Source organism: Triticum dicoccoides, chromosome 4A (genome assembly GCF_002162155.2).
Source record: "Triticum dicoccoides isolate Atlit2015 ecotype Zavitan chromosome 4A, WEW_v2.0, whole genome shotgun sequence".
Taxonomy (NCBI): Eukaryota; Viridiplantae; Streptophyta; class Magnoliopsida; order Poales; family Poaceae; genus Triticum; species Triticum dicoccoides.
In genome coordinates, this window is record NC_041386.1 from 750,744,371 (window position 1) to 750,750,042 (window position 5,672).

At 47.7% G+C, this 5,672-nt stretch overlaps 1 pseudogene; it reads right to left on the reverse strand.

Annotated features, from left to right (window-relative positions):
* Positions 1-1,702, reverse strand: part of LOC119290046 — a 5,810-nt pseudogene extending 4,108 nt beyond the window's left edge.
* Positions 1,703-5,672: the final 3,970 nt, after the last annotated feature.

Here is a 5,672-nt window from a genome sequence, read left to right on the forward strand (position 1 = left end):
ATGTGTCAATAAAAAACACCCTTTATCGAAAAGAGAGACATGCCTTGGAACATACACTATTGAATCACCTTCTTGACCATTTTCTTTTTCTGCAAATAATAAAAAAGGTATTATCTGGTATGTGCCAAAAAAAACACTAACTCCTTCAATAAAAACTATGTGTCATGCAGGGGTAGTTCTTGAAAAAAATTGATGCATGTATTGTGGGGGTTCGGTATGAAGTTATGAACGTCTGATAATATGCAATAATGGAGAAAATAATTTACTTGTGCTTGCACTTGAGGTGCCGGGTGTTATGGTCGCTTTATTCTGGCCTGTAGACTTTACATCCTCCTCTAAAAGACAGACCATAAAAAGATATTAGTTTAGATTTAAGTTGTGAAGCCTCGTCAATTTGCCGCCCAACAAAGTTCAACTACATGTTATGAAAATACCTTGTGTTTTATGCCGTCTCCTTGAGCTATAGATGTGCCAAATCAAACTTGCTAACAAAGCTGCCACAACTGCCGCAACGACAAATCCGGTCACCATGACAACTGTACGAGAACCTGCAGAATGGAGTGAGGACTTACTGCCAAAAAAAAAACTGTATGCGGAGCAGCTAGCAAACAATCTGTGCAATGTTCGAATGAGCATCCAAAAGGGGATGAGAATTTCAGAAACAGTTTGCTGACATTTACGCAAGAAATATTTATCTCCCATGAAGTTTCAAAACCTAATACAGTTTGCACATTGACAAAAAAAAACTGGGTGAATAATGCGAAATTGAAACTGTGAATACTTTACTTGAGGCACTTTACTCTTTATTCTCTACAGGTTTATTTTACTCGTTGAGATTTTTTGTATAACTCAGAGCAACTCCAATGGGGCGGCCCTAACGGACGGTGATTTCGTCCGTTTTTTGTCCGTTTGGGTCGGCTGCCCGCCCGACGTTCGCCCTATTTTATATATGGGTCGGCAGCGCGCCCAATGCGCCGACCCATATGTGCCGGCGTGGCCGGCTGGCCGCCTATTTTGCATTGATGAATTTGCATAGTTTGAATCAAATAACAATAAAATAGCATAGTTATTACAAGCCAAATAAAAATAAAAATGTCCCACATAGTTTTCACATAGTTTTGCAAACGAATAAAAGAAGATACATCTATTGGTTGCCAACATGAGCCCACATATGCTCAACCAAATCATTTTGCAATTGCACGTGAGTTTCCCAATCACGCATGTCTTGATGAAATTAGGTGAACTGTTCAAACGTTGCCGCTCCTCCATGCTTAGGCATAACATTCTCACCCTGAAACTGAAACCCTTGATCGTACAGACGTTCCGGGCGCTCGTCTTCTACGATTATATTATGCATGATCACACAAGCAGTCATCACCTCCCATAGTTTCTGCGTGCTCCAGGTATTAGCAGGATACCGAACGATGCCCCATCGAGATTGCAAAACACCAAAGGCACGCTCGACATCCTTCCTAGCACTCTCTTGCTCTTGGGCAAATCTTTTCCTCTTCTCTCCGACAGGGTTGGGTATTGTCTTCACAATAGTGGTCCAATGAGGATAGATACCGTCACCCATGTAGTATCCTTTGTCGTAGTTGTGGCCGTTTATAGTAAAGTTCATCGGTGGGCTGTTGCCTTCGGCAAGCCTAGCAAACACAGGCGAGCGCTGAAGCACGTTGATATCATTGTGTGATCCGGTCATGCCAAAGAAAGAGTGCCAGATCCAGAGATCTTGAGACGCCACGGCCTCTAGTATGACAATGCAAGCCCTGACATGGCCCTTATACTGCCCTTGCCAAGCAGAAGGGTAGTTCTTCCACTCGAAGTGCATGCGGTCTATGCTACCAAGCATCCCTGGGAAGCCCCTGCTGGCATTCATCGCCAACAAACGGGCTGTATCTTCAGCGTTCGGCTCTCTCAAGTACTCAGGACCAAACACAACAATAACAGCCTTGCAGAACTTATAGAGGGACTCTAGGCATGTAGACTTGCTCATACAGACGTACTCATCAATGAGATCACCGGGCACTCCGTATGCAAGCATTCGAATGGTGGCAATGCATTCTTGATAAGAGGAGAAACCAATCTTGCCAACGGCATCCTCTTTGCACTCGAAATAGTAATCATAGCCGACCACCCCCTCTCTAATACGGTTGAAAAGATGCCTACTCATACGGAAATGGCGGCGGAATTTTTGATGTTTGAACAACGGGTTTGTTGTATCAAAGTAGTCCTTCCGAAGAAGGAAATGCACGCTCTCTCGGTTGCGATTCAACGCCGGAAGGTGGCCCGGAATGGAGCCACGGAAAACGGCGCTAGCTGTTGAGGTGGTGATGGACCAACACGGCAGCCAATATCTTCTCCTCGTCATCGGACGACGTATCGTCCGAGTCACAAAGGAAATTGTGAAAAAATAACTCGTCGACGGAGTCCATTTTGTACCTTGCAAAACGTCGAACAGCTTGCGGGCGTCGACGAAGGGAGTCGCGGCGCGCACGGACCAACTAGCTGCCCACCCGGCGTCCGACGAGTGGGCCGGCGTCCGACGAGTGTGCCGGTGAGGATCTGGCCAGGCGGCGAGGTGGCTTCTTGGTCGGTGGCGGCTGTGCGGTGGTGGGGGATGCGAGGGTGGGAAGCAGTTGGCTTCCCGGCGGCAAGACAACAGTGGCGGGGGACGTGGGAGTGGGCGGCATTGCTGGGCGGATCTGGAGGCGCCGGTAGCTGGCAGAGTCGCCGGCGAAAATGGGCGGCGGCGTCGGCGACGAAGGAGGCGGGCCAGAGTTGCTGTTGGATGGGGGGAGGCCAATGTGCCACCGACCAGTGGGCCCCCGGAGAGGAGACACTGGTGGAAAAACAGGCTTCCGTCCAGCCCCATAAGTCGCGAAGCTGTAGGAACCGCGACTAATGGGACCTTTAGTCACGGTTCTCGAGGTGAACCGCGACCAAAGGCCTGGGCCCAGGGCGCTCGGTGGCCAGCTGGCGCACGTGAGGGTCTTTAGTCGCGGTTGGCCAGGACAACCGCGACTAAAGGCCTTCGGGCACCTTTAGTCACGGTTTGCCAGGCCAACCGCAACTAAAGCCCCTCCCCTATATATACCCATCCAGCAGCCAACACTTAGCCATTTGGAGCCATTCTCTTCACAAGTGGGTGTAGGTTTGCTTTTGGTTCCTCTTATGCACATAAGGTGTTTGATGAAATGCCCCAAGAGCATGAAACAAACATGACATGAAGTGTTGGAGCCACACTCCTCGATCGCGGTTAGCAACTTGATGAACCTTTGATGTGTCATTGATAAAATATGCATGTGTGCAGTTCATTGTTTAATTTATATTGTTTGTAGCTAGTTAGTTTAACAAATGCATGATGGTTAATTATATATTTTATATTATAATAATGCAGATGAATCGGCAATGGATGTACGGTAACCGACTCTCCGGCGAGTTCACTACGGGTTTGAAAGATTTCCTCGTAGTGGCTAATGCGAACAAGCAGGGGGGTTTTGTTATCTATCCATGTGTTATCTGTAAGAATCAGAAGGGTTACTCTTCCTCAAGAGATGTTCACATGCATCTGCTTCGGCACGTTTTCATGCCAAGCTATAATTGTTGGACCAAGCATGGAGAAAGAGGGGTTATAATGGAAGAAGATGAAGAAGGGGATGATTTCATCGATGAAAGCTATCTTGCTCATTTCGGTGATACTTTCATGGAGGATGCTGAAGGTGAAGGGGAAGGTGAAGAAGAGGCACGTGATGATCCCGTTGATGATCTTGGTCGGACCATTGCTGATGCACGGAGACGCTGCGAAACTGAAAAGGAGAGGGAGAATTTGGATCGCATGTTAGAGGATCACAGAAAGGCGCTGTACCCCGGATGCGATGATGGTCTGAAAAAGCTGGGCTGCACACTGGATTTGCTGAAATGGAAGGCAGAGGCAGGTGTAGCTGACTCGGCATTTGAAAACTTGCTGAAAATGTTGAAGAATATGTTTCCAAAGGATAACGAGTTGCCCGCCAGTATGTACGAAGCAAAGAAGGTTGTCTGCCCTCTAGGTTTAGAGGTTCTGAAGATACATGCATGCATCAACGACTGCATCCTCTACCGCGGTGAATACGAGAATTTGAATGAATGCCCGGTATGCACTGCATTGCGTTATAAGATCAGAGGCGATGACCCTGGTGACGATGTTGAGGGCCAGAAACCCAGGAAGAGGGTTCCCGCCAAGGTGATGTGGTATGCTCCTATAATACCACGGTTGAAACGTCTGTTCAGGAACAAAGAGCATGCCAAGTTGTTGCGATGGCACAAAGAGGACCGTAAGTCGGACGGGGAGTTGAGACACACCGCAGATGGAACGCAATGGAGAAAGATCGATAGACGGTTCAAAGATTTTGCAGCTGACGCAAGGAACATAAGATTTGCTCTAAGTACGGATGGCATGAATCCTTTTGGCGAGCAGAGCTCCAGCCATAGCACCTGGCCCGTGACTCTATGCATCTACAACCTTCCTCCTTGGTTGTGCATGAAGCGGAAGTTCATTATGATGCCAGTGCTCATCCAAGGTCCGAAGCAACCCGGCAACGACATCGATGTGTACCTAAGGCCATTAGTTGATGAACTTTTACAGCTGTGGGGTGGTGTCCGTGTGTGGGATGAGCACAAACAAGAGGAATTTGACCTACGAGCGTTGCTTTTCGTAACCATCAACGATTGGCCTGCTCTTAGTAACCTTTCGGGACTGTCAAATAAGGGATACAATGCATGCACGCACTGCTTACATGAGACTGAAAGTGTACATTTGCCAAATTGTAAGAAGAACGTGTACCTTGGGCATCGTCGATTTCTTCCGAAAATTCATCCAGTAAGAAAGAAGGGCAAGCATTACAACGGCAATGCAGATCACCGGCCGAAGCCTGCGGAACGCACTGGTGCTGAGGTATTTGATATGGTCAAGGATTTGAAAGTCATCTTTGGAAAGGGTCCTGGCGGACAATCAGTTCCGAAGGGAGCTGACGGGCACGCAGCCATGTGAAAGAAGAAATCTATATTCTGGGAGCTAGAATATTGGAAAGTCCTAGATGTCCGCTCTGCAATCGACGTGATGCACGTTACGAAGAATATTTGCGTGAACCTCCTAAGCTTCTTGGGCGTGTATGGGAAGACAAATGATACAAAGGAAGCACGGCAGGACCAGCAACGTTTGAAAGACCCTGATGACCGGCATCCGGAATGGTTTCAAGGTCGTGCCAGCTACGCTCTGACCAAAGAAGAGAAGGTCATCTTTTTTGAATGCCTGAGCAGTATGAAGGTCCCGTCTGGATTCTCGTCCAATATAAAGGGAATAATAAACATGGCGGAGAAAAAGTTCCAAAACCTGAAGTCTCACGACTGCCACGTGATTATGACGCAATTGCTTCCGATTGCTTTGAGGGGGCTCCTGCCGGAAAATGTTCGAGTAGCCATTGTGAAGCTATGTGCATTCCTCAATGCAATCTCTCAGAAGGTAATCAATCCAGAATTCTACCACGGTTACAGAACGATGTGATCCCATGTCTTGTCAGTTTCGAGTTGGTGTTCCCGCCATCCTTCTTCAATATTATGACGCACCTCCTGGTTCACCTAGTCGAAGAGATTTTCGTTCTCGGTCCTGTATTTCTACACAATATGTTCCC